An 11,129-nucleotide genomic window follows, 5' to 3' on the forward strand; every position below is an offset into this window, starting at 1 on the left:
CTCCAAACCACAAATGCAATGTAGATCTGAAAACTCACATAGAGATATGAAAATAACATGAAACCATACCAAACCATAAGGGACAGGTACAAGCCAATCAACAATTGGTGATCTCCTTATTATTCTTTGATATCTCCTAAGCTTCCATGATTGATGCAAACTTGATGAATGATGAATTTTCTGATTGTAGACTTCACATAAAACTTGCACTTTCATTTCGTGAGTCTCCTTTAATTGTTAGAGAATGGACCCTCAAATGAGGAAATAAAATGTTATATATATGAAACCCTAACTTTAATTTTGATCATAGGCCAACTTAGAATTGATGAAAACTGACACAAAGTGGGAATTAAATATTATAATACCACCAAATTAAGCTCTTGAAATTCAGGGAGAAAAAGTTGGGACCAGAATGGTATCATTTTGGTCCAGCCAACTTTTTTTCTAAATTTATAGTCTGGACACATGATATGGTGATTATAAAGTCAAATCCAACATGATAGGTCAATCCAAGGTGTTTAGAAATGTGAAAATGTGCCTTGAAGATGGGAAATAGGAGTTTACCAGGATCAATTAAAATAGAATAAAAAGGGGCACACTTAGGGTTAAGGGCCCAATTTTATAATATGAGAATTGATGAGAGAGGACCTTAGATTTAATTAAATTAATAATAAAATGATTAACGTAATTTTAAAAAATGTAAAAATCAATGGGACACGCTAAGGCAGGTGCTAGCATAAGCGTGGAATTGGACAATCCTAATTAGGGGTGTATGATTTATGACTCTACAGTTAGCTGCCACTTTAGTGGTCATATGACACTATATGCATATGTAAGATAAAGTAAAGAAAAGTAAATATTAATGGGAAAATGATATGTCCATAAGATGAATGAAGCCCCCAGTGGTATCTACAATACAACATTAGGAACCTCATCCTACAATACCACATTGTTAGTTGAAATCACAAAATCACCTAAATGCTTACTAAGAGATGAAATTCGAGGGTAGCTATATGCCCCCCGTTTTGGCTTGCTAATTAGTGAGTTGAAATAGGGTATCATGTTTACCACATCAAATTGTGAAGAGAATTGATGACAAATTCTCACAACTAAGATCGATACAAGACCAAAGCAAGTCAAAGAAAATGGTAAGGAAGAGAACTAAAACACAATTCCAACATAACCAATGGTGTGAGAATCAAAGTTCTCTATCTCAAGATGTGAAAGATAAAGGGGAAATTGTAGGGTTAGGGTTTAGTAGAGAGAATACCTTAAATAGTGAAAATGACACTATTCATTTGTCTTATTCAATTTTTGTCTCATATTGTAGAAGAGGAGCCCACATAGCACAAGATGTCACATCGATGACTTGAAATGCCCACCTAGATGGAGATCTCGAGACATTTCATGATCGAGGACGCTCTGTTGAATGAGGTAAGCCTACCCAACTGCATCACTACTTTCCATTACATTTCGTTGATTGATTTATTATATAAAAACCCTAATTTCCAAGGGCTACCCAACAAGAATGCTTTGGTCCACCTAGGGCGCTCTGGTCCCAACTAGGCACTCTAGTCTTGCAAGGGTACCCTGGTCCCAATAGGGTGCCCTAATTCATAGAAAAGGGTTACTAGAGAAGTACACATGGAATTAGGTTGATGATGATAGAGACTAGATGATGAGTTTATTTTGTTGATGCATGATAGATTACTGATACATGATTCTTGATTTCACAAGTTTTGATACTTGCGAGAGCATACTGTCGAACTCACATACCATCATCTTTGTGGCTAGATTCCTTGGATATCCTTAGAGTATCGACAACTTCTCCACGTAGTGGGCTTGTGGCATGTATTTTGTATGTCTATCATCAAGTTTCATGGGCCTATGCTCATGGCCTTGATGAAGAGATGGGATCTTGATACCTCCACATTCTTCTTGCTAGTGGGTGAGATGACAATGATATTAGAGGATGTATACCTTATCTTTATATTACCAGTGAGAGGACGAATAGTAAGATATCAAAAACCACTCACAGATAGCTATGAGGAGAGAGTAGGTTTATTGCATAGGCAGACCTGCACACGGGGAGACGAAGGATTGGATTCTTATCTGATGGTTACTCCATCCATCCAACATAGTTCCACTAGTGAGGAGATAGTCTATGATTGCCACAATGACATTAGCCTTATTCCCCAATTTGCAAGGCAGTCACATGCACGAAGGCCTGACATATGGCATTCGTGCAATGGAGTAGTGCACTATGTTTTCATGGGGATGAAGCATGTTAGCTCATCTTTACTATGAGTTGGGAGACTATGCATATGGGGAGGGGAAGAGTTTGATGACATACACCCTTTTGTAGATCTGGATGTTTGAGTATATCACATGCACTAGGATAGTAAGGTTTCCACTTGATGTGGATGTTGACGATCCCCGATCATATGCTTATCCATGCACAAGATCGTGGCAGAGGGGTGACTTACTATATTGTAGACTGGTGATAGATAGATTTTGACTAGATGACATTGTATGGAGACCATATAGGAAGATGACCACTTGGCTAGGTTAGGAGAGACAACTCCACCTCATGTACCAGGACCATATTTTAGAGGGTCACCATAGCTACCTTATCATGCCATTCTACTTTGATAGAGTGAGGATATAGTCTGATCTAGAGTAAGGTGTCCCTATAGCGGTATTGATTTACATACGACACTCTAGATGTGTTGTGAGACCAGGAGTAGTGCCCAGACCTACTACAAATGAGATAGCACTTACACATTTTGATGATGATGAGAAGGATAGGGTTGTGCCCCATTGGAGGATGACGCTGACAAGGTCCAGCAAAGCTACGTCACATGGTGGGATAGGAACTTCCCTGGAGGCATATTTCCATTGGACTACCCAAGAGGGAATCCCAACCCATGGATGAGATCACTTGACTCACATAATGAGGAGAGAGGATAGGAGGCTTCGAAGGAGCCTATTAGTAATGAGGAGGAGAATGAGGAGGATGAAGACGATGTGGAAGATGAAGAAGATGATTAGGAAAAGATGATATCCCTGATCATTCTAGAGGTGAGACCATAGCCCTAGATCCTCCTGTAGTAGAGGATAGAGGAGAGGTTGCAATGAGAGAGGAGAAGATAACCCTAAAGAGGCCAAGATCAAGATTATGTAGGTCCTCGTCATCAAAGCTACATCTTGAGATATAAAGGCGGTATGAGCATGGTGAGAGTAATAGAGTCATACCACAGACTACTATATCTCAAGCTCCCATCATATCCGATCCTACTTGGCAAGAGTGTGATCATGGTGAGAATTTATTTAAAGAATTAAGTTTTAAGTTTATTGGTGCGATGATATATGTATAACATTCTCTTTCTAAATTTAGCATGCAAGGATGGCACGATCTTATTGATGCAGGAGAATCCCCAGTTCTTGGAAATCTTGCATCAACCAAAAATATTTCCTTTTTGTTTTGCTTTTTGTTTTGTAGTTTCACCATTTTATTCTGCATTTTCTGGCATTGGCTCACTGGATCTCGAGGAGTTGGATTTTTTCTTGAGGACTTGATCATCTACCTTATTCCCAAATCATGGAGCATTTGGATCATTTTCCGGCAAGTTATCGCTACTAGTTTCTGAGATAGTTTTCTGGTACCAGTTGCCTAGACCTATTTTCATTTGTAATCTATCAGAATCTACTAGATCCCTTCCATAGCTTGCAGAGCCCTGAGTGGTGATTCTCATGTTCCTTTGCATGTGGTCGACCTTCTCTTTGATCTACACTTCACCCTTTGAATTTTCCAAAGGAATTTCTTTGGTGAAGGTCGATCTTGTTATTTTTACACGTTAGGTCTTGTTCTTCAACATTTGATCCTTTTTGGGCCGACTAGATCCCCTTGGATCATATAAATTATTGTAATTAAGCATTAGAATGTAGATCAGTGAAGATATAGAACATAGAAGATAGATCCTAATAATTGAGGTCCTGGTTGTGACCTATTCTGTAATTAAGCATGTTTTAGCAGCCCAGTGAGCCGGTTTCTATAACCCGGTTGCTACCGGTTGATTGTAATCAATTTTTATGATATAATACATTATGTTTTGCATTGCCTTCATCATATCCTTGTGTTTCTATTGTGTTTAATCTTGCTGACTGGTTCGGATTGATCTCTTTGAGATCCATAGTAACTGGTGACTGCACTAAGTGGTATCAAAGTGAGCTTTCATTTTGGAGATTGAGTTGTCATGAGAAATTTTGTTGTAGGGTGGCAGACTATGGATCCGATCTGTAGCTGTCGAGGACTGGCGTGAAGATGAAATAGGAATGGTGAAGTGCATGGGAACTGCAGCCCAGTTGGAAGTCATTGAGACAACCCAAAGAAGAGGCTGACATATTGAAGATGTGAGTGAAGATGAAGGAGAAGAAGCCCCGATAGAACAAGTAAATCCTCCGACAATTGATCCTAATTAGGAAAGGTTTTTGAGGGTTTGAGTAGGGCAAATACTAAACCTCATTTTACCCCACTGAAATATGATGGAAAGTTGGATTCAGATGAATTGATGGATTGGATCTCGGAGATGGAGAAATATTTTAATTTTGAAAACACCACAGAAGAAAGAAAGGTGAAATATGCCTGTACCTAGTTGAAAGGTCATGCATCTCTTTGGTGGGAGTATTTGCAGGTCGATAGATAGAGAAGAGGTAAAGAAAAGATCATGACATGGGATCAGATGGCTGCTAAGTTGAAATCAAAATTTATGTCAGCTAATTATCAAGTGAATCTATTACAGAAGTTGCATAATTTGAGGTAGAAGGACTCTAGTGTGAAGTAGTACACCGAAGAATTTTACAAGTTGAATATCAGATCTCAACATATTGATGATGAAGTTGAACAAGTTAGAAGATATTTGAATGTGTTTTACATGTCTATATAAGATGAACTCAATTTGATCAAATTCCACAGTGTTGAAGAAGCTTACCAGTATGCTCTGAAAGCAGAAGAGAAGTTGAACAAAAGACATGTGCATAGAGAGAGAGGTAGAGGTGGAAGGTTTTCCAGAGGAAGAGATATACTGGAGGTAGAGAAACCTGTATAGATCAAAACAAGGACAAGGAAGTAAGCAAAGAAGGTAATTCATACTAGAAAGATGATAGAAATTTCTACCAGAGGAGAGAACTGGATGGCTACCAAAATGAAAGTTTTGGAAAAGATGACAGAAGACAAGACAAGAGAGTGTTTAGAGGAACTTTCTATAAGTGTGGAGGAGAAGGACATCATGCTTTCAAATGTAAGAAGACATAGAATACGAGAAGAAAAACAGTGGTGGAAGAAAGCCCCACTAGATCAACCAATAAACCAGAGGATGGAGAACCGTTGATGATGAGGAGAGCTTTGTCATACTACAGGAGATGAAGAGCCCTTTTAGAGGAAGAATTTGTTCAAGACCAGATGTAACGTATCCGGTAAGTTTTGTAAAGTTGTTATTGATAGAGGTAGTTTGGATAATCTTGTTTCAGAAGAGATGGTGAATAAGTTTAATTTGGAAAGATTGAAACACCCTAAGCCTTATCAGATATCATGGATTCAGGATTATGATAAGTTGTTGGTAAGTCAACAATGTTTGGTGAAATTGAAAATTGGGAACTATCATGATGAAGTCTTGTGTGATATCATGCCTATGGATATTTGTCACCTTTTGTTGGGTAGACCTTGGTAGTTTGATAGACAAAGAATACATGATGGGAGGAAGAATACATACACTATTGTGGCCAATGGGACGAAGCAAACCTTGTTTCCCTTGGAGGAGCCTTTGAAGAGTGAAGTATGTACAAATGCTAGAATTTGTTTGGTGGATGGAAGGAAATTCCTGGATGAAATGAGACATGAGAATGTGTGTTTTGTCTTAGTTTCTAAGAAGACTGAGAATCTAGAGCATGAAGAAGAACAACCAAAAGAGATAAAAGAGTTGTTGATAGAGTATGAAGACATCATTTCAAATAATGCCTCTGATGGATTACCACCTGGGAGAAGTATCAATCATTGCATGGACCTGATTCCTAGAGCTAGTTTGCCTAACAAAGCTGCACACCAGATGACACTGACAGAGAATGAAGAGTTAAATAGACAAGTGCAGGAATTGTTGAAGAAAGGTTTGATCAAAGAAAGTTTGAGTCCTTGTGCAGTACCACTAGTATTAGCACCTAATAAGAATGGATAATGGAGAATGTGTACTGATTCCAGAGCAATAAACAAGATCATAGTGAAATACTAGTGTCCTTTGCCTAGGATGGATGTCATAATGGACTCTTTGAGTGGAGCCAAATAATTTACAAAGATAGACTTGAAGAGTGGATATCATTGGATCAGGATCATAGAAGGAGATGAGTGGAAGACAACATTCAAGACAAATGAAGGATTGTATGAGTGGTTGGTGATGCCTTTTGGGTTAACTAATAGATCGAGTACTTTCGTGAGGCTGATGAATGAGGTATTGGAATTTTTTTTGGGTAAGTTTGTTATTGTATATTTGGATGACATTCTGATTTTTCAGTAGGAAAAAAGAGGAGCATTTGTTGCATTTAAGGCAAGTTTTGTAGAGATTGAGAGAAGAAAAGTTGTTGATAAATCTTAAGAAGTGTACTTTCATGAAGGAAGAATTAGTCTATTTGGGATTTTTGATATCTGAGGATGGTTTGAAGATGGACCCTAAGAAAGTAAAAACAATTTTTGAATGGCCTACACCAAAAAGCATTTGAGAGGTAAGATCTGATGCTCTGCAAAAGAGGATTAGAAAATATGTTCGAAGACAACACACACACAAGAGCAAAAACATTAGCATTAGCAAGAAAAGATTATTCTAAACAGGCATATCAAAAGAGATACTAAAAGCATCAGAGAATATTTAACTAGGGAAGTAAATATGATGAAGCATCTCCAAATGTCTCCTAACATGCTCTTAGCTCCTTCTCCTTTGTTCCACTCCTCTCCAAGTTCCAAACTAGTGTAGCTTTGAACAACTTTTTGCACTATGGATGCTTATGGAGGTTTGAGATTGAAGTATTTGCTCTAAATGTGAATAAAAAGCTAATACTAGATGCTATGATGCTAAAATGATTTATTTTAAACCAAAGTGACAAGATATTTAGTGATTAATGCTAAATGCTCTCTAAAATTCTCTATAACTTAGATGCATACAAGTTTTCAGGATCTGAATTATGAAGAAATGGGCTCTATTTATAGGAAAAATGGAGCAATGGATGGTTGAGATTTAGTAATCTCAACAAGGGTCAGGATTGAATTATATTCAATCCATGTGATGGCTTTCAACCCAATCCCAAGATGGCAAGTGTCAATGTGAGATATGTTGAGAGGAGAGGGAATAAGCATTAAATGCTTGACATGACCTGAGAGTTAACTTGGGAGTTAAGGTCAAGGTTAGGTTGAATGAATAAATTCTTTATTCAAAGAATAAAGCTTTTATCCAATGAATAAAATTTTGTGCAAAGGCAAAAGAGATAACCATGGTCAAAGCAATAAATGCTTGAGGAGACACATGAGTGCAAGTTGAAATAACCATAAATGGTTATGTAAGAGCCATAAATGGTCATGTAAGAGCCATTAGTGATCTTGGAAGACTTTGGAGGTTAAATTGTTGAACACACAAAACATTAAATGATTTTCAAAGACTTTGAAGTCTTTGAGAAGTGACTCCAAGTTGCTTAGGAATGTGACAATAATTAGGGGATGGATTAGGCTAATTAGGAAGGGGTTAGAAGAATCTAGAAAGGGTTTAGGAATGCAAGTGGATTTGGTGGGTGAGGGAAAATAGGATTTTTATTTAAAAATAAATTAATTTATTTCAATAAATGTGTGCAAGTTGCATTTGTAGGAAAATGCAAGTGGGGGGAGATAAATGATTTAAATAAATGTTTTATTTAATTTATTTAAAAGAGAAAAGAGGATTAAATTGAATAAATAGAATTTATTCATTTAATTGATTTGTGAATTTGGTTTAATGAATTAATTAAAATAAATTGAATAATTTATTTAATTAATAGGAGAATGTTTGAAGATGAATTAATTAAATGTTAATTTAATTAACTGATGGCTTAGTGGATTTTTAATCAAATAAATACGAAATATTCATTTAATTAAAATGGACAGATTTATGTGACTACATTTGCCCCTCTTTGAGATGGTGCGGTTTATCATGTCATTTCAAAGAAAGAAAAATAGGTGTGAAGAAATTCCCCATAAAATGTTAATTTAATGGGTGGTATGCCCCCTCGAGAGATGGGCCGAAAAATTTCAAAAAATCGGGCGATCTCTCGAAAAAGAATGAAAATTGGTTGGGTGATAGAAGAGAAGAATTTAGCAATATGGGTGAAAAATAGAAGAAATCAGAGATAAAATGAAGAAATGGGAGGCTCGGGAAGTTCATGGGGACCACGACTGTGAGGGGGGGAAAGTTAAGGGTACGATGAAGGGTTTATATGGGGAGAAAGGGGTGAAAACAGGGTCATTTGAATCCACGACCATAGTGAAAATAGAGCTCTGATAGTGAAATTTTGGAGGATAGAGCAGCAGTCAGGATGTCGATACCCATTGCAGAGCACTGATTTGAGCGAGTCTGTCGATTCCAGCAGCCAGAGGACTATGGACCAGCGGTACGCAAATTTAAAATTTTGAATTTTATGCATTTTTTACATTTTTTTTGCTGAGTCCAAGTTGAGTCAAGACAATAGCACTGAAACTATGTTTTGGTGCTGTTATCCAATGAATTAGCACCTTTGTGCCACAATGGCACTATTGTGTTATTGTTTGAGTGCTTTTGAAAATATGAGCGCTATTGTATGCATGTTTGAGTGCTATTGTGTGTTTAATACTTTTGAGGGGTCAATTGAGCGCCTTTGATGTGAAGTAGCACTATCGCATAGGCGTTGTAGTGCTTTTGTATGGTTGATTAAGCGCTTTTGTTAAGGTATTAGCACTATTGTTTAAGAAGTAGTGCTATTGTTTGTAAGATAGCACTTTTGTTTAGGAAATTAGATGCCCCAGTTTGTGTGAACAAAAATCTCCCGATGCCAATGATGGATGGATAGGGATGTGAAGTGAGAGTTGTTTTGAACCATAGCAGCCCTGATGAGACTTAGGTCATTAGGATAAATGCTTGTTGAAGTCTAGGTGTGCCATGATTGCTTACCTGTTGAGACTCAAAGATACTTGATGAAAGTATCTTTTGATAGTCTAGGTTTAAACTTAAGAAAGTTTGAAACAAAACAACTGATGATGATTAATTGATGCATGTGTGCAGGAGGATCTACGCGTCTTACAGTTGCACAAGAGACATCCGGCTACACAGGGGCTATGTGATCAGCTGACAGAGGCCGAGATTGATTGCATTACAACGACTAGGTTGTATGATGTGATGCATATGCCCATGATTCGGATGAATCACGGTTTGATTATAGCCTTTGCAGAGCACTGGCACAGTGAGACATGCATGTTTCACTTAGTGCAGGGGGAGATGACTATGACACTAGAGGATGTGTGGTATATCCTGCATATTCCTATTCGGGGTGAGCTAGTCACATATGATAGATCATGGGGGACTCTAGTGATGCAGAGCTTCTTCGAGGAGGACCTGTATATTGATGACGGTTTGATAACCTGGGAGGATATTGCTGCCATGTATGAGCCATTACCAACAGTTTTGTTTGGGATCGTGGGAGGGCTACTATGTTTGGATAGACTATCACATGGTTTGGCCGTTGGTTGGGGGCAGGTGATAGAGCAGATGATGACAGAGGGGACCCGATTTGCATAGGGATTGTGCATGTTAGCGGACATGTATCAGGAGCTGCATGAGGTAGTGTATCACGGGAGAGGCTCCTTGGTAGTGGGAGTGATGTTGTTGTATATATGGGCATGGGAGAACTTACTAGTTATGTGACCAGTGAGTCTTAGATTCCAGGCAGTTGACCACCCCTATATGTTCATGTACAGTGGTATGATGAGTCAGCCCCACTCGGGGAAGTTAGAGTGGTGGCAACGGGTGCTGGATGACATGGATGCAGTTATTTAGAGACTGTACATAGAGTGTGAGCCCTGGGAGGATGATGTAGAGGCGTTGCCATATGTATTTATGACCTAATTCCTCATTGGGAGGGCATGCTACAATGTAGAGAGACAGGTGTCGAGCAGAGTGATGAGACAGTTTAGGCGATAGCAGGGATTACTGAGGGGTTCAAGGGAGTATGCCAGAGTGGTTCGAGAGAGATATGCATGAGGGCCAATACTTCCTTATGATCAAGAATTGGCAAAGTTTCGGATGCTTCAAGCAAGACCATGGGACATATGGCCGAGGGTGGTAGATGCAGGAGTATCGAAGGAGTATACGTAGTATATGGCTGCTCATCCGATTTCGCAGATATTAGATACGACAGGGCCGATGCCCGATTTTGAGGAGGAGGAGGAGGAGTGGGGGATGGTGGAGGATGAGGAGGAGGAGATGGTGGAGGTGGTGGAGGTGGCAAAGGAGGTGGCTTAAGTGGTCGGGTCCAGTGGAGAGGGAGAGGTAGATTGCCATTGTGGATATCACAAGGACTGTTGATGTTGGGAGGAGTTAGATTAGGTGGTTGAGGTATGGAGAGGGAGATACCGATGGATAGTGGGGAGGGAGCTACAGGTGAGGCACCTATGGATATAGGGGAGGGAGTGACATGGGGTGGTGATCTATGGGATCATATGCTATTACATTTGCAGACTTGACTAATAGCAGCCGAGACACAGGTGGAGGATTTGGAGGCAGAGGTGGCAGCGAGAGATTTACAACTATTTGCATGAGAGTCAGAGCTGACTGTGGTGTTGCAGGAGAGGGATAGTGCGGTGGAGAGATTAGCGGAGCTGCAGGAGAGAGTTCGGGTTGGAGTAGGAGCACAGTGTCCTACTGGGGAGGTTATGAGATAGTTTGGATGAGCACAAGCTGAGATAGAGTATTGGCGGGGGTTATATGAGTAGGTGGTGCCAGCTAGTCAGTGAGCACTAAGCTATTCACAGATGTGGCAGACCAGGTCAGATCGGTCTTAGAGGATGTAGAGCAGTGGAGGTGTGATGG

The sequence above is a fragment of the Cryptomeria japonica genome, chromosome 3, assembly GCF_030272615.1.
Source record: "Cryptomeria japonica chromosome 3, Sugi_1.0, whole genome shotgun sequence".
Lineage (NCBI taxonomy): Eukaryota > Viridiplantae > Streptophyta > Pinopsida > Cupressales > Cupressaceae > Cryptomeria > Cryptomeria japonica.